Source organism: Arvicanthis niloticus, chromosome X (assembly GCF_011762505.2).
Source record: "Arvicanthis niloticus isolate mArvNil1 chromosome X, mArvNil1.pat.X, whole genome shotgun sequence".
NCBI lineage: Eukaryota > Metazoa > Chordata > Mammalia > Rodentia > Muridae > Arvicanthis > Arvicanthis niloticus.
The window spans coordinates 71,655,302-71,675,008 of record NC_047679.1 but is presented as its reverse complement, the minus strand read 5'-3'; the positions used below and the strand labels follow the sequence as shown (position 1 = coordinate 71,675,008).

General features: G+C 36.3%; 1 pseudogene; it reads left to right on the top strand.

Moving 5' to 3' along the window:
• The first annotated feature begins 1,748 nt into the window (after positions 1-1,748).
• LOC117695023 (thioredoxin domain-containing protein 9 pseudogene) lies at positions 1,749-18,727 on the top strand (annotated as a pseudogene).
• Positions 18,728-19,707: the final 980 nt, after the last annotated feature.

Sequence of the window (19,707 nt, the reverse complement as noted above, 5' to 3'; positions counted from 1 at the left end):
GATAAAACTACAAATTAAACTTTCTCAGGTCAAGACAGTCTTTCTTCCATAAAGTTGTCTTAATATGTTTTTTTAAAAATTAAATATCTATCAACAAAGATTATTATTTTATATACTATTGGTGTAATTTCTTTGGCATATATGCTTATTTTCTTCCTAATCATATATGACTTTGATGTTTATAGCTTTGTAAATTACCAATCTCCTAACAATGTTCTTCTTCATAAAAATATTTTACTGAAATTTAAGTTAACCTGTAATTTCATGTGAATTTGAATATGACAAAAGTGACATTTCTGACTGTTGTTGCTCTGGATATGTAGGTTATATTACATAGTTATACTAATGTCATTTGAATGAGGATAATGTTTATAACCCATGGATATGAAATGTCTACCCATGTAGTTTATCTTTTTTAGTTTAGTAAAGTGATGTAGTTAAAGGTTTTATTGTATATGCTTATTAACTATTGATCTGAAGTTTGCTTACTTATTTAATTTAATTATTATTGAAGATTTTATTACAAATTATATCATTTTCTCAATTTCTATTTCAAATTCTCCACTGATTATACACAAAAATGGTATACTTTATGTGTTCATTTATTACCCAGCAGCAACTAAACTCAGTAGGTCAAGCATGCATGTCTTGCAAAATTTTCTCTCTCTATGTAATCCATATAATGTTTGAATCTGGTAAGATTTAAATAATTGTGATTTAGTAAATTAAGTATATGTAGAATGGGCTTGGTCATTAGGTCTTTTGGTTTGATTATGGGAAAATATTGGCAAGCAGGAGAGGATTTGTAAAAGATGTTTAATTTTTGCACAGGTAAGAATATGAGGAGAGAGAAATAAAATATTTAAATATGTAGAAGAATTTTAATCCAGCAACATGACTCTTCTGATCACATCCAAAGACGTGTGTTTTTGTTGTCATTTAGACTCACCCTTAGTAAATACCTTTAATACCTGTGAGTGGAATCCTTTTGTATACACTTCTAATTGCAAACAGTGATGTCTAATTAAGGGGGGATGTGAAAAATTAGAGAAATATTTGACAGAATGTGTCAGAGATAGGATATATTCAACACTCAGGAGAAAGGCTATTGAAGAGCAATGCAGGAAAAATCAGTTCAGTCAGTTGGGAGTCAGTGCAGTGAGTGTAGTTAAGTGTAAATAAGCTCCTTCTTGAGTTCAAGAAGAGGCAGTTGAAGTCACAGAATTAGACGAACCCAGAAGATTAGAACAAATTAGTAGAATTAGTTTCATGCCAGTTAGAGTAGTTCAATGAGAAGATGAGGGAACCTTGATTTAATCAGTCAACTTGGAGAGGAGTTTGGACCAGAAGAGCTAAGTTGAACCAGCCAGCCGGAGTTAAGAAAACATGAGAAAGGGTGAGCTTATTTGGCAGTAAGCCTTTGAAATAACAAATACATCTAGTGAATATATGTTAGTATTACAATTCCAGTTAGTATACAGATGGTGAAAACTTAACCTTTATTCAGTTTTCCAGTTGCCCTAAACCCTCTTAGGTGAGTCTCCATTGGAGAGTAGATTTTATGGACTTCCATAAGTCATAGATAATTCTTTTCATTAGAAAACCACATAAAAGAGAGAAAGCTATTTAAAGTTGTTCAGAGGGTTCAATAGATTCCCCAACAATACAGGTTGTGTTTATTGCCAATGTTTGCCTTACAAGAGTTAGGTCATATATGCTAAAGACATCATCCATTGTATGTAGGGAAAATGATGGTCCATGCATGGTCTCGAGGGTGGGTTTCTGAAACTTGTGAACTTTTCTACGACAGCAGCATTTTGGCAGGCCCCAACCAGGACCAGCTCTACCATACAGCTCAGGTGAGATAAATGATGTACTCTCTGGAGTGTTTCAGCTAATGAGGGACACAAAAAGCATTCCTACTCTCATAATCCTGTGAACAGCTCTACTCCTTGCCAGAGATAGTGAAGGATGAGTGAGCTGAATATAAAGGTGAGCTGGACCCAATAGTATGAGCATGGGAGCGCTATCTCTGCTTCTCAACTTATGGCACCATAGTGGATAAAGAAATGACCTCCACTACTCTCACTTATTGCCACCTAAAATGGGATGATAAGCTGGCCCTGGAGTTATAGAGCAGGAAACCTAGCCCTGCTCTCCATTTGTTGATACACTAAGCAAAATGGACCCTGTAAACTTACCTGGTCAGCACAATAGAGCTGGCCCTGGATGTGAAGGTTGCAGGTGAACCTGCCCTTTGGTCATGAACACAGGATACATGAGCATGCCTCTTGGCTTCTGTGTGGTTGGACAGATGATGGAGAAACATATCAAATCTTACAAAAGAAAATAATTAATTGGGGATGGCTTAGAGTTTCTTAGTTTTAGTTTGTTATCAACATGGCAGGAAGCGTGGTGGAATACAGGCAGACATGGTGATTGAGAAGTACCTAAACATTCTACATTTGGATCAGCAGGCAGCAGGGTCGAATAGGTACAATAGGTGAGCCTTGAATATCTGAGACTTCAAAACCCACCTCCAGTGACATACTTCATCGAACAAGACTATATCTCTGAATGTTGCCACTCTCTATGAGTTTTGGCATCAGCAATAATTTCTGGATTTGGTGTTTGCATATGTGATGGATTCCCAAGTGGAGCAGTGTCTGGAAGTTCTTTCCTTCAATCTCTGCCCCACTCTTTTTCTCTGTATTTACTTTAGACAGGAGCAATTCTAGGTTAATATTATTTTTAGATAGATGGGTGGTCTCAATCCTCAACTGTGGGAGATGCCTAACCTCTGGATGTGTTCTCTACAGGTTCTTTCTTTGGATATTTTAGCTAATGTCATCCCTGTTAGGTACTGGGAGCCAAATCCTTATAGGCTGATTAGAGACACCTAGAACTGAGATAGTTTTTTAATGTCAAGAAAATAGACTTCTTTTAAGTCTGGCAGAGTTAGTGATAAATCATGAAGCTTTTATCAATCAGGGGTTCATAATGTCATCTCTGATGAATAATTATAAATGCCAAGAAAAATGACAAGATCTGTCACAGAACAAGCACACTAATAGTTGATAGTGAACATTTGTTATGAAACTTTTCCAAAGCTCCATTGTCAGTTCCAGTGTATACTCTGTAGTCTTTATAGTCTTTAAAATGCCATTTTTATTGTTTTATAATAATAGCAAATAATTTAGGGATTACTGAAGGAACACAAATTATTTCCTCTAAAAGCTAATTGTTTCTTCTGAGTGCTCATGAACTACACAATCTTGATTTGAGAGGCTCTGATTTTAGTATCTACATATTTGTATTTTGATTTTATGGAAGGTTACTCTTAAAAAGTTTCCCTGAGTTTCCGAAGGTATTTTGGAATTTGAATGTTTGAACTGTATTGCAACTATGAAAAACTATGGGGATTTTCTAGTTAAATTTAATTTATTTTACATTATGATATGTCTACTGGCCTATGAGGGACAGAGAGTAAAATACAATGGTTTGAATTAGTAGGTCACCCATTGGTTTATATATTTGAATGTTTGGCCTGTAGTTAGTAAAACTGTTTAGGAATGATTAGAAGATGTGTCCTTGTTGGAGTAGGTATGTCACTGGTGAAGTGCTTTGAGGTTTTAAAATTCCATCTCATTTTTCCCATGTCTCTCTCTTTCTGTCTTGTAATTGTCTTAAAACTTGGAAGTTCTCATCTACTGCCTTAGCACTATACCTACCTATCTGTGGTTATGCTCCCTGTCATTATGTGCATGGACTTTACAAACTTCTGGAACTATGAACCCAAACTAAATGATTTCTTTTAAATGTTGCCTTGGTCATAGGGTTTTATCAAGGCAATATAAAAGTATTTAATGTCGGGCCATGGAAGGATGTCTTGGTTCTTGGGTGGGCATAGGCCTGGAACCCTGAGACTCCAAGGGAGTTGGTGTGTGGCTACAGGCCTCAGCCTCAAGTTTTCCATATTCATGAGTTACCTAAAGGCTGGGAGATGTAGCTAAATTAAGCTATTCCTTCCCAATTCCTCCTCTTTTTCCCCTCCCTATTTAAACCAGCTCCCTCTGGCTTAACTGGGGACAGGGGGTGCACAAACCATCTACATTTGCCATGGACAATAAATTTCTGGAACTCATGAACTCCCTTGTGTCTATTGGGGCCTGCCATCTTGTGGCCAGCATGGAGGACATCCCTGAAACCTGCCCAACGGTCCACTCCCACTGCAATTTTACAGACATAATGGAGCAACCAACATGGAACTATAAGAACTGGGGCCTCTGAGTCTGCTAAGCAAGTACAGTAACCGAGTCTCTCCCGTAGGGTGCTGCCAGGGCCTCTTTCTTCTCCCCCCACCGCATTTCTCTTGGGTGTGGTCCAGCCTGTCATGCACCCACATGCCCCCAGTCTTGGTCCTTCCACAGCCTCTCAGCAGAGTCTGAGAGCCCAAGGGCTTGAGACTAGTCAGTCCCTGGCCACCTCTGGGCCCAGGGATTTCCAGTTCAAGAGCTCTGCACCATCCCCCTGGAACCAGACTGAGTGAGAATTCCCCAATCCAGGCGGGAATAAACTCAGCCAAGATTCCATGCACTCCTGCCATGCTGAGCTGCAATCCCAGGCTACCACATTGTGGCAAACACATGAACCTACAACACAACAGACTCACACCAGCATGTGCCTGTTCATGGGCCTACGTAGTTCCCTACAGGTGGTAGAATGCAGACAAAGCCAGCTCCAAGAATGACTCCCCCACACTGGCGCCTGTAAAACTTCTCTCCATGAAACCCTGAGTAACTACAGCCTAGTTCACAAGACTAGGCAAGTTTCTCTCTGCCCCCCCTCCCATTTCATGTTTTCTCATGTTCCTGGCTCTCATGTTCTTTTCTCTGATTCTCAGCTACCACTAATTCCTGCCTAGTTCACAAGACTAGTCAAGTCTCCCTTTGTCCTCTCTCCCCTCTCCTTCTCTCCACATGTTCTCCAGCTCAAGGGCAAAATGGTGGCAATTACTTAAGCCCCACTTTTTGCCCTTCCACCAGGAGTCACTCTTTCTTGTTTTCTGCCTGCCAGTGTAGGCTTTTCCCCTCCCCCTCCATCATTAATGTGACAAGTTAGTTCAACTGCTTGCCTAAAGCAGCACCTGTAAAGTTTCCTTTTTGCTTTGAGACTCCTGACTCTCCTATCAAGCCCCAATGTTTCTTGCTTTGAGTATTTCTTCAAAGTTGGCCTTTCTTCTCTTTCTTTACATTTAAGATTTACTGGCTAAGAAAAACAAAGGGGAAATGCCCTGCTAGTGCACCCAGAGGCCACATGGCAGCGCAAGCTCCTCCCCCTTGAAGAAGCACACCTGAGACACTTAACCCAAAATGTTCTTGCTTTTATTTAAATGTTTCCTTTTCTCCCTAAAAGGAACTTATAAAACAACAATGTCCATAATTTTCCACCAAAAATTTTTCGCTTTTTGTTTTAATGCTTCCTTTTCTCTCTAATACTCGTGATATGTGTCCAACATTGTTTTTTCAACTTTTAAGATTTCTTCAAGGTTCAAAAGCCATCTAATCTACTTCCACAGGTAAAATCATCATGCTGATCACCATTTCTCAAGTCTTAATTAACAACTAATTTCCTTTATAGACAAAATGATGCTGACTATCCCAGATACATAATTAACACTGTTTTTCTCCCTTAGTCATCCAAAAACAGACTCAAAGATACCTTCCAAGACTAAAATTTCCTCAAACACCTTTGCCTTTCCAGTATCTTAATGACAGACTATGATTTGCTTGCTCCCAAGTGATTTAGTGCTCAATATTCAGCCTTTGCAGGCATCTCCCCACTGGGATGCTGCTTCCCTGTGATTATACCCACAGATCCAACAGAGTTCGTGCCGCCTCCTAAAATCTGACTGAGACACCAAGCTGCCTTCTCCCAGCCATCCCTTCTGATGTAGATCCAGAGACAGCACCATCTTCTAGAACCTGCCTGAGATGTCAAACTACATTCTCTCAGCCACCTCATCTGACTGCAGACTTCAGAGATGTATTCTAAGATCCAGAGATGCTCACTGAGTCCTACAGACAGATCCAGACCTGGATTCCAGCTGCATATGAACTCTTTTGCCAAAGTCACATAGCTGAAGTTACATGTTAGTAAGGAAAACAATGTCTATCTAGATTCATTAGATGCTAATACCCTCAAACTGTACAATCTGTATTTAATTGATTCAATAAATCCCTGCCTTCCAAACCTCACCCACAATTTCCTTTACCCTATGGCTTAATTATGCTGCATCCTCCTGCCTGCATATTGTTTTCTTTTGACTTACTCACCGAAAATGTTCACTAGAAGAGAGTGGGAAGTACGACTGTAAAGGTGACCCCTGGGTAGGGAAGGCACATATCTCACCACACCTCCAGATTCCAGACTCTTGACACATGGTCTACATCTCCATTAACCTGCACCTTGCAGACTATAGATGATGTAGACATGCCCATCCTTTACTGAAAGAAAAGAGAGTGGGATGTCGGGCCATGGAAGGATGTCTTGGTTCTTGGGTGAGCATTGGCCTGGAACCCTAAGACTCCAAGGAGAAACGGCAGGTGTTCAGCCATGCCCCCAGATTACAGGCTCCTACATGTAGTCCACATCTCCATTTAACCTGCACCATCCATAAATTAAGTTATTCCTTCCAAGTCCCACCTCTTTTCCTCCTCCCTATTTAAACCAGCTCCCCCTGGCTTAACTGGTGGGGGGTACACACACCATCAACATTTGCCAGGGACAATAAACTTTTGAAACCCATGAACTTCCTTGTGTCTATTGTGGCCTGCCGACCTGTGACAGGTGTGGAGGACTTCCAGCTGCAAGTCTGCTGCTGCGGATTTGTCTCACAATTTAAAATATGTATATATGTTCTTTTTTTGTCCACAGCCTATAAATTGTGGTTCAGGATACTTGAACAAAGCCTGATGATGCTAACATAAAATTGACTAAGTTGCTCAGTTCAGAACTCATGCTAGATGTTGTAATCTAGCATGAAGCGAATAAGGTGTTTGGCTCTGGTGCAAAATGTTTAAGACTTGGCTGAGAAAAGGTTAGATATGCCATAGAAGGGATGATATCAGATGGTCAGAAGGGTTTGATCTTAAAATTATTTTCTGTGTGCAGATTTATGTAGTGAAAAGCATGAAAATATATTCTTTACGTTCATCAAAATTAGGAATAGCTATCATTCAAGCATAAACAATTCTTTAAGGTTTTCTAGGCCTAGTATTTAAGAATATGTGAATTGTCATTCTATTAACTAAAAAATTATTTAGCAGCCAGTTTCTATTTTTTGAGATGAGGAAAAATTATTGTTTGAACTCACATGTCTTTTGAACCAAATGGATTGTAAAACTGTGTATCCACCATAGCAAATATGCTATAAAATAAAGATTGACTTCCATGTAAATATACTGCTATACTATTTTGAATAATATCATACTATCAATTTTGGATAATCTTTTAGGTGGGTGATTAATATTTACTATATGTTTATTTTATTCATTTGCTTATATTAAAAGTATTTGAAGTTAGAAGTTAGATATCAACAGTCCAAATAACATGGTTAATAAATAGAGAACAGAGCTAGACAGAGAATTAACAACAGAGCAATCTCAAATGTCCAAGAAGTACCTATAGAAATACTCAATATCCTTTATTCATTACACAAATATACATCAAAATGGCTCTGAGATTCTACCATACAACCATCAGAATGACTAAGGTCAAACACACAAAGGACAGCACATGCTGATAAGGTTGTGGAACAAGGAGAGCACTCCTCTACTGCTGTTTGGAAAGCAAACTTGTACATCTACTCTGGAAATCAATTTGTGTGATTCTCAGGAGACTGGGAATAGTTCACCCCCAAGACCCAGCTATATCACTCCTGGGAATATGACCAAAAGATGTTCTAACATCCAACCATGACACTTGCTCAACTATGTTCATTACAGCTTTATTCATAATAGCCAGAAACTGGAAGCAACCTAGGTGTCTCTCAACAGAAGACTGGATACAGAAAATGTGAAATATTGATACAATTTTATACTATTCAGCCATTAAAGACATGAATATAATGAATTTCACAGTCAAATGGATGAAACTAGAAAATATCATCCTGAGTAAGGTAACCTAAATGGAAAAGAGCATGTGTGGTAGGTACTCACTTATAAGTACATATTAGTCATAAAATACAGGATAATGATTCTGTAATCAACTGACCCAAAAAAGTAAAATAACAAGGAGGAACCAAGGCAGGATATTTGAATCTTTCTCAAAAGGGGAAACAAAATAGACACCATTTGATAGGAAGAGGAAACTGGGGTGGAATAAGGGACTGGGAGTATACTGGTGTCAAGGAGATAAGGTCATACGTAGAAAGAGAAGCATAGAGAGGAGGGAGATCTGGGGTGTGTGTTGAGGGGGCGTTGTTGGCAATCTCTACGAAGTGCCAGAGACTTAGAATGGGGAGATGCAAAGACCAACAATTAAATATTACAGGGAGCTCAGGGATTCTTACTGATGACTTGAAAGAAGTATTAAGGAACCCACAGAGGACTGGGACTCCACAGGAAGATCAACAGGGTTAACTAATCAGGACAGACAGGAATGCTCAGACTGACTCACCAGCCAAAGCATGATCATGGACTGGACCTAGAGCCCCTGCACTTATGTAGAAGATGAACAGCTTGTTCTTCATGTAGTTTCCCCAACAACTAGACAGGAGATATCTCTGATCATTTTGCCTGTCTACTTGCCTGCCTGTGAGTTTTACACCCCTAATTGGACCTTCTTTCCTGTTCTTGGTGGAAGAAGATACTCCTAGTACATCAGGGAATGAAAGTGTGAGCAAAGGGTATTAGTCAGGGCTTAACACACAGAGTAGTGTTTCCTTCTCAAAAATGAAGGGAACAGTCAAATGGGAGGAGGACTTGTAAGAGGGGGTAACTGGAGGAAAAGAAGGGCTGATATTGTGTTGTAAAGTGAACAAAGTTAATTAAATAAAAAGAACTATTTCAAGAATAATATTATAGTTTTCTTTATTTTCATTCATATTTATCAATAAGTAAAATGATAAAATTTGCAAATTACACAAAAACTCATTAGAATTCTTTCTAAACAGAAACATTTTTTCTTGGGTAAAGATCTAAAGAAATTTACATCCCACCAGAGAGGTACTAATACTTCTAATTGTTGCTCTATTTAAAGTACATAAGAAATAGACAAAGTCTATATACCTATCAACAGATAAATGGATAAAAATTACTGTATGTGAATGGGTTAATTTATTCCTATAATAATAGGTATAATGATTCCATGAAAATTGATTGAGCTGTTAAATATCACCCAGTGTCAGAAAAACTAATACATGTTTTCTTATGTGTGCATCCTAGAACTTGTTATTTATTTATGTACACATATTTGTGAATGTGAATGTAGATGTATGTCTCCTAATTAGAAAATGGATTATTAAAAGCAGAAAGGGGAGTATTAATGATGTCTTGATGACATATAAAATTCCTGGAATACCTCAGCAGAAAAATAACTTTTATTTAGAAGGGAAACTAGAAAAAGAGAGACAGAAAGTTTTAAATGGGGTCAAATAACAACAAAATATAAATGACTACATCTCTATCTGAAATTTTGGATCTGCACATTCCTCCTTGTGGTCATAGCTCTTCCTCCATCCCAGGATGCCTGCTGCCAACCCAGAAAACATGTTAGATTCACATGCAACAATGCCCTACCTTTTGGGTACATGACAAGCCTACCAGCCCTGATGTCTGCCCCTTCCTTTCTGTGTTTCATCTTCTGATTCACATCACTACCTGTAATCACAGATCCATACTCTACTTCCTGGGCTCTGCCAGCCTCCCAGGAGGCTTACTGCCAACTGAGACAAATAGGACTACCAGATCTACCTATAGTCCCAGAGATCTGCTACTATTATAGACAACAAGGCCAGATAACTAGATGGATAAAGGCAAAGTTCAGAACATAATCCAAAGAGCCATTGAAATATGGCACTGTTAGAAGCCAGGTATCCTACTGCAGCAAGCCCCGAATTATGTAAGAAATATGAAGAGTAAGACTAAGACACTGAATTCTATCTTATGAAGATGATAGGTTGCTTTAAAGATGAAACCAATAAATCTAATAAATGCAGGAAAATACAGTCAAACAGGTGAAGTAAATAAAACTGTTGAAGACCTGAAATTGCAAATAGACTCAATAAAGAACACGCAAATGGAAGCAAACCTGGAGGTAGAAAATCCAGGTAAGAGAACAGGAACTAAAGATCCAAACATCACCAACAGAATACTAGAGAAATAAGAGAGAATCTCATGTGTAGAAGATACAATAAAAGATACTGATACATACTTCAAAGAAGATGACAAAACTGAAAAACAAAACATAAAACATTCAGCAAATTTGGGATCCTATGAAAGACCAAACCTAAAAATAATAGAATAGAAGAACATTCCCAGCTCAAAGTGCCAGAAATTATCTTCAACAAAATTAAAGTGAAAACTTCCAAACTTAAAGAAAGAGATGTCTATAAATATACAAGAAGCTTACAGAAGAAGAAATAAAATGAACCAGAAAATAAATTCCTTCTGCCATATAATAATTAAAACACCAAATCTACAGAACAAAAAAAATGAATATTATAATTGCAAGGGAAAAAGATTAAGTAACATATAAAGCAGACCTATCAGAATTACACATCATTTCTCAACCAAGATTCTAAAGACAAAAGAGCCTGGACAGATGTCTCACAAAACATAAGAGATCAAAAATGCAAGCCCAGACTATACATAGTAAAATTTTCCATCACCAGAGTTGGAGAAAACGAGGTATTACATTACAAATCTGGCCTTACAGTAAATACTTGAAAGAAAACGTCAACCCAGGGAGCTTAAGTTCAGCCAAGAAAACACAATAAATTAGCTATCTCAGAGCATAACCAAAAGAAGAGAAACTCGCACACACACTAACAGCACCAACATCAAAATAACAAGAATGAACAGTCATTGGTCATTAACATCTCTCAGCCTCAATGTACAGAATTCACCAATAAAAAGACATTGGATAACAGAGTAGATGTATAAACATGACCCATCATTATGCAGAATACAATAAATATACTTCAGTAACAAAGATAAATACCATCTCAGAGTAAAGGACTAGAAAAAGATTTACCAAACAAATAGACCCAAGAAACAAGATGTAGAAGTGATTCTCAGATCGAATTAAATAGATTTATACCCAAAGTAAGCAAAATAAGAGCAGGAGAGTTCATATTCAATAAAGGACAAATCCACTAAGATGACATGTCAATTATGAACACCTATGCCACAAATACAAGGGCATCCACAGTCATAAAAGAAACATCACTAAAGCTTACATCAAACATCTAATCCCACACATTAATAGTGGTGGACACCAACATCCTACTCTCACCAATGGACATCATCAAAACAGAGAAATAATGAAAGTAACAGATAATATTAACCAAATAGACTTAACAAATGTCTACAGAACCTTTCACTCAACCACAAAAGAACGTATCTTCTTCTCAGTATATAATAGTACCTTCTCTAAAATTGTCCATATACACAGTCACAAAGCAAGCCTCAACAGATGAAAGAAGATTCAAATAACATTTTGCATTTTATCAAATCACTATTTATTAAAGATGAACTTCAACAAGAACAGAAACAAGAGAAAGCCTACAACTTCATGGAGATTGATTAACTCTATAATTAATGACTCCTGAGTAAAAGAAGAAATAAAGATAGAAATAAATAATTTTTTTTGAATTCAATGAAGATGGAGGGACTGCACACCCAAACTTATGGATCACAATGAAAGCAGTGCTAAGAAAAAAAAAAAAAGGCCATGCTGGGTGGTGGTGACACACGCCTTTAATCCCAGCATTTGGGAGGCAGAGGCAGGCAGAGTTCTGAGTTGGAGGCCAGCCTGGTCTACAGAGTGAGCTCCAGCACAGCCAGGGCGACACAGAAAAACCCTGTCTCAAAAAACAAAACAAAAAAAAGAAAGAAAAAAAAAGAAGAAAAAAGGCCATATCAGTAAGTGCCTTCTTAAAGAAGTTTGAGAGATCTCATATTAGCAACTTAATAGGATACCTAAAAGCTCATAAACAAAAAGTATTGAACACACCCAAGAGGAATAGACAGCATGAAATAGTCAAAATCAGGGCTGAAATCAATCAAGTATAAACAAATAGAGTGATACAAAGAATTATCAAAATTCAGAGCTAGTACTTTGAGAAAATCAACAAGATAGACAAACCTTTATCCAAACTAACTAGAAAGCAGAGAGACAGTAATAAAATCAACAAAACCAAGAATGAAAGGGAAGCATAACAACAAACACTGAGGATTTTCAAAAAAATCAATGTCTTACTTCAAAAGCCTGTACTTTACACACTTGGAAAACACAAATGACATGGATGACTTTCTAGACAGATACCTCTTAGTAAAGTTACATTAACATCAGATAATCTATCTAAACAGCCCCATAACCACTAAAGAAATAGAAATAATCATTAAGTTCTGACAACCCCCCAAAAAAGTCCTTGTCCAGATGTTTTTAGTGAAAAGTTTTATGAGACAACTAATATAAAAATGTCTCAAGTTATTCCACAAAGTACAAACAGAAGAAACACTGCCAAACACATTCTATGAGGCAAAGTCACCTTGAAAAATAAATGACACAAAAAATCAACAAAGAGAATTTCAGCTAAATTTGTCTAATAAAAATTGTTTGCAAAAATGCTCAATAAAATACCTAGAAATCGAATTAAAAAATAAATAAAAACATCATTCACTGTGATTAAATACATTATATCCTAAGAATGTATAAAAGGTTCAATATATGAAAATCCATAAACATAATAATATATATAAAATAGAATAAAAAATAAATCACACAATCTTATCACTAGATTCTGACAATCCTTTGACAAAATCCATTTCCCCTTCATGTTAAAAGTCTTAGAGAGATCAGTGATATAAGGCCCATACTTAAATATAAGAAAATCAATAAACAGCAAGCAAATAACCAATATCAGATTAAATGAAGAGACATTTGAAATCCACTAAAATGGACAAGGTATGGCTGTCCACTCTCTCCCTATCTTTTCAAAGCACAAATCAAATTTCTAACTAGAGAAATAAGACAACTAAAGGAGATCAAGTCGATACAAGTTGAAAAGCGATTTCAAAGTATCACTATTCATAAATAATAAGATATTATACATAAGCAACCCCAAAGACTCAACCAGAGAACATCTACAGTTGATAAGCACCCTCAGCAAAATGGCTGGGTACAAAATTATCAAAAAAATCAGTAGCTTTCCTTTATACAAATTATAAATGGACTAAGAAAGAAACAAAGGACACAACACCCTTCACAATAGACACAAATAATATAAAATACCTGAGTGTTTTTCTAAGCAATAAAGCGAAAGACCTGTATGACAAGAACTTCAAATCTCTGTAAAAACAAATTAAAGAAGAAATCTGAAAACAGAAAGATCTCCCATCTTTTGGATTAATAGAATTAACATAGTGAAAATGGCTATTTTATAAAAATCAATGTACAGATTCAATGTCCCAATCAAAATTCCAATTTTTTTTACAGACCTTGAAAGAACAATTCTCAATATCATATAAAAAAGTAATCTATGATAGCTATAATAATTGTGTTCAATAACAGAACTTCCAGGGGTATCACCTCCCTGATCTCAAGCTGTATACAGAGCAATGCTAGTAAAAACTTCATGATATTTGTATTGATACAGACAGGCTTATCAATGGATTCAAATAGAGAACCCCAAAATAAATCCTTACACCTTAAGACACTTGATCATTGTCAAAAAGCCAAAACCATAAAATGAAACAAAGAAAACATCTACAACAAATTGTGGTGGTCTAACTGGATGCCTCCACATAGAATAATGAAAATAGATTCATACTTATTACCCTGAACAAATCCAAAGTTCAAGTCTTTCAAACACCTCAACATGAAATCAAATGCACTACATCTCATTGAAGAGAAAGTGAAAAATAGCCTTTAATGCATTGGCACAGAAGACAATTTCCTGCACAGAACACCAAAGGTTTAGGCTCTAAGATCAACTATGGATAAATAGGACCCCAAGAAACTGAAAAGCTTCTGTATGGTGAAGGGTCCTGTCAATAGAATAAAATGGCAGCCTGCAAATTGAGACATGATCTTGACCAACCCTACATCCAATAGATGATGAATATCCAAAATATAAAGAACTCAAGAAGTTAGACACCAACAAACGAGTAAACCAAAATTTGGTAGTAAGCTAAGCAGAATTCTCAACATAAGAATCTCAAATAGAAAAAAAAAAAAGAATCTCAAATAGCTGATAAACACTAAAAGGAGTCTTCAACATCCTTATCATCAGGGAAAGGCAAATCAAAACACCTCTGTGATTCAATCCTACACTCATTAGGATGGATAAGATCCAAAACTGAAGGGAGATCATATTGTGGTGAGCATGTGGGAAAAAAAAAAAAAAAAAAAAAAAAAAAAAAAAAAAAAAAAAAAAAACACTTCTCCATTGTTGGTGGGAATGCAAACTTGTACAACTATGCTAGAATTTAATCTGAATGTATTTTGGAAAATTGGAAATAGTTCTACCTAAAGACCCAAGAATATTGTTCCTGGACATGGACTCAAAAGATGCTTCACCATAACACAAGGTCATGTGCTCCATTATGTTCATAGCAGGCTTATTTGTGATAACCAAAAACTGGAAACAACCCAGATACCCCTCAACCAAAGAATGCATACAGAAAATGTGGTTCTTTTACACAATGGAATATCATTTATGTATTAAAAAAACAGGATATCATGAATTTGGCAGGCCATGTAAGAAACTAGAAAGTATTATCCTGAGTGAGGTTCAAAAGAAATGCATGGCATGTATTCACTTACTTTTAGATATTAGCTATAAAGTAGAGGATACCCAAGTTACATTCCACAAACTCAAAGAAGCTAAAGTATAGGGAAGGAAAAAGAGAGGATATTTGAATCTCGCTTAGAAAGGGGAATGCAATAGTCATAGGAGACAGATGAAGTGAGAAACTGGATAGAGGAGGGCATGGTGAGAGCATGTGTGGGTGTGTAAAGGACTAGCTGTGGGGAGAGACAAGAGAGAGAACCAGAAGAAAGTATGAAAATGTACCTCTGGCATAAGTAGAGGGATAGGGGGCTTCTTCAGAAAGTGCCAGAGACCTGATATGGGGTCAGACTCCCAGGAGTCTAAGGGGGTGACTTTAGCTGAGACTAGTAGCAGTCATAATATAGAACCTGAAGTGGCCAGCTTCTCTAGCCAGACAGGATGCCCAGTGGAAGGATAATGATACAAATGAACTCACATTTTTGTCCCACAAATTGTCCTGTTTACAAGAAATTCAGGTAAAAATGTGGACCAGAGATTGAAGGAGTGGACAAACAGTGGTTGTTTCAACTTGAGACAATGGTCAAGCACCAGTCTCTGATACTACTGATGATACTGTGTTATGCTTTCAAACACAAGCCTTCCAGGTAATATTTTCTTATATTTTAATATAATATATCTGAGCCAGTGCTCTGAGCATACATGGGTGCTAGCTCTGCATCCAGTCCCACAACACCCAAAGGAAGGTCCACCCTCATGTGCTCTAACACTCACAAGATCATAGGTGAAGAGGTCACATTGTTTGCCCCAACAACAGGAGTAACTGGGACCACCAGGATCTAGGGATGCAGGAAACGTCGCACAGCCAGTAGCATTGGTTCCTTCTGGTCTGAACCAGTACCCAGAGTAGAACTTAGGCATTGGTTCTGAATCTAGTCCCACAATGCCTAAAGGAAGTTCAACTACCAGGATCTATAAATATTAATAGAAACAATAAATAAATCACAATGGGAGACAACCCTGGAGATAGAAAACCTAGGAAAAAGATCAGAACCCTGAGGAAAGCATCACCAACAGAATACAACAGATAAAAGAGAATCTCAGGTGCCAAAGGTATCATAGAAAACATTGATACAATAGCTGAAGAAAATGCAAAAAGCTCCTAATGCAAAACATCCAGGAATTTCAGGACTCAATGAGAAGATGAAACCTAAGGATAATGGGTATAGAAGAGAATGAAGATTAACAACTTAAAGGCTCAGTAAATATCTTCAACAAAATTAATGAAGAAAACTTCCCTAACCTAAAGAAAGAGATGCCTATAAATACATACAAGAAGCCTACAGAACTCCAAATAGACTGAACCAGAAAAGAATTTTTTCCATCACATAATATTCAAAACACCAAATGCACAAAACCAAAGAAAGAATATTAAAAGCACTAATGGGGAAAAAGGTCAAATAGTATATAAAAGCAGACCTATCACAATTACATCAGATTTCTCACCCGAGTCTATAAAAGCCAGAAGATCCTGGACAAATGTCAAACAGAACTTAAGAGAACATAAATGCCAACCCAAACTATTATACTCAACAAAACTTCCCATATATGGAGGCATAAGGAAGAAGTTGTGGGGTTTGAGACCATCCTGAACTCTCTAGTGAATTCAGATTAGCAAGTCCAAGGTTAAAAAAAAAAAAAAAAAAAAACCTTTCTTAAAAAATAAGTAAATAACTCTGTTTTCAGAGAGACAATGTAAGTTCTTTTATTATATATGGTTAGGTAAATTTCAGATGATATGTAATACTGTAAAACAGAATTATTCACAATAATGTTCAAGATTAACTAAACCTCCAAGAACAGTTTATGAAAAAAGAAAGTATACTGGAGAAAAAAATCAGAGAAGGCATGGCAAATAAATCAGAAAAGTTTCATCAGAAATTTTAAGGTCTTTGGGCACAATTTGGATTCAATATTAAAATAAGCTTTCAAGTAACATTATACCATTATAAAGACTGAGAGGGCTATAGTTAAGAATGTATGCAAGCATGAAATAGCAGTTAAAAATATGCTGCAAATTTGAAAAAGAGCATGGAGAGGTATGTGAGAGGATTTGGAGGGAAGAAACGGAAACAAAAATATTGTAATTATATTATAATATTAAAACATTTAAAAATTTAAAAAATGGTAAATATCATGATATAAACTTGGTGTACCATGCATCTGAACTTCAGAACTTGAGAGTTATACTGATGGATTAAAAAAATTTAAAGTCAGTGTGAGCACATACATTTTCAGTCTTGGCTACAAAACAAACAAATTCATTTGCAAGACTTGATATGAATGTAAACTTCCTCTCTGACTATCTCCAATCTAAGAAACTTATAATTTTTGTCATTCTTTCAGATACAAACTAAAAAACTAGTTAGAGCTATGTTCATTTACTATGGTGGTACCGGACATCTGACCAGATCTACTAATCAGAATCAGTTAGTTTCTTGAAGATGTCAATATGGCCCAAGTTACACTAGGTACACTCATATAGAAGACTTTTGAAGATTGATGTTCTTTCCACTGGGGTACAAATTTATAGATGAAAACCTATATATCATATGGACAAATTTTTTTCTTCTTAAAAAATTTTATTGGTTATTTTATTTATTTACATTTTAAATGTTATCCCCCTTCCCTGTTTCCCCTGCTCAAACCACCTATTCCAACCCCCTACCTCTTCTTCTATAAGGGTGCTCCACTACCTGCCCCTTCCACTTCTGCATAGTGGCCTAGCATTTTACTACACTGGGGCATTGAGCCTTCACAGGACCAAGGTCCTCCATTCCCTTTGATGCCAGATAAGTCCATCCTCTGCTATGTATACAGCTGGCGCCATGGATCCCTCCTATTCTTTGGCTGGTGGTTTAGTCCCTGGAAACTCTGGGGTGCTGGAAATGTAAATAAAGAAAATAACTAAACAAAGAGTTTAAAAAAGGCAAAAAAAGTGAAAGATGGATTCACCTGCATTTTTGCAGAAGTCATAGACAACCAGTTCCTCCAGGCTGCTAAGCTAGTGAAAAATCACTTGAACTCTGAAATTTAGAAACTGGGTCAGATGGGTGAAGATCAACTGGAGCTTCTCAAAGAAGATAGACTGGCAGTGTTCAGGAAGGCTTAGTAGAAGAAACAAAGGCACGTGTAGTACAGAGAAATCATCAGGAGAGAGACTTTTTTCAAAAAGTCAAAGAGAATGAGAAGGTGTTTACTATTTCTACAGAGACACCACATCCAGGTGTAAAATACTAGACAGACATTTGGCAATTCTGGCCAAAGACATCTTGAAACCAAGGCTTTGAAGCTGAATGTGGAGAAGGTACCATTCCTTTGTGAGAGACTGCTGATCAAAGTCATCCCCACACTAGCTCTCTTGAGCGACAGCAAGACACAAGATTATGTTTTGTATTCACTGACCTTGGTAATAGAGATGACTTCACACTACAGAAACTTTAGAATGGAGACATGGTTGTTCTGATGTTATTAATTACAGTGGAAATTTAATGGAGCCAAAAGTAATTTGGTACAAACTTTACAAACCTAGAATATAGCACTATCAGAGCAAAGATATATGATTCTGATTGTGATGATGATCAAACTGTGTTGTACTTTAAAATCTTCTGTCTGTCTGTCTGTCTGTCTGTCTGTCTACTTCAGAGTTAAGTGTGTTTTCTAAATTCCACTGATTTCAGCCCATTGATCATCTGATATTCTGGTCCCAGTTTGTACACTAACCATTTCATCTGTGGTCATACGTATAACTTGAAACAGATATTTTAAATAAAAAAAAAAGAAATTGAATTCAAATTTTACATTCCACATATGGATTTTCCTAAAATTTCTATCAATGTGGCATAATCTGATTTCAATTTGTCATTTGTTCATTGTAATATAGCACCTACACTAATTATATTAGAAAAAGTATTTTTCTGACCTAACGGAGAAATGTTTGATATTACATTCAAAAGCAATTTCTTTTTTATATGAAATTATGAAATACTCTACTTTAGCTAGTAATAATATGTTATAAAATTTCATCTTGTTTTTCACAGATTACTAAACATCATAAATGTCAATTGATGTGTTTCAGAAGCAAGATGAAAGTTTGACATTATGGTATCTAAACATTCATATAACTCTTCATTTAATGTCAGATGTTATGCTATACTTAGAAATAAATTACAGCATACATGAAAGACATACATTTAAAATGTTGGCTTGAGATTTATTGTGGGAATATAATGCATATTTTATCAAACCTTAGTGGAATTATGATACTACTGAAAAATAACATTTTAAATATTGAATTAGTATGATTTAGGCAATTTACTAAATATATATTTTTGAAATCTACAGATAATACTACTCAGCAAGATTCCTACAGTTTGAAAATTATTTTAATTTATCAATAATGTAGCAAATAATTTTTATGACTTTATGAACTAAAGTGCATGAATTTTGCAGACAAGTCACGAATATGTGGTATTTAATTGTTCCCTTCTGTTTGTACGGATATGTGATTATTTGAAAATCAGCACCATCTGTTTAGGTGGTAAATATTCAAACAGACATTGACTGTCAAAAATTTCTCATCCAGTACTGAATTTTTTTATTCCTAAAACATGTATAAAATCTTTGTCCCT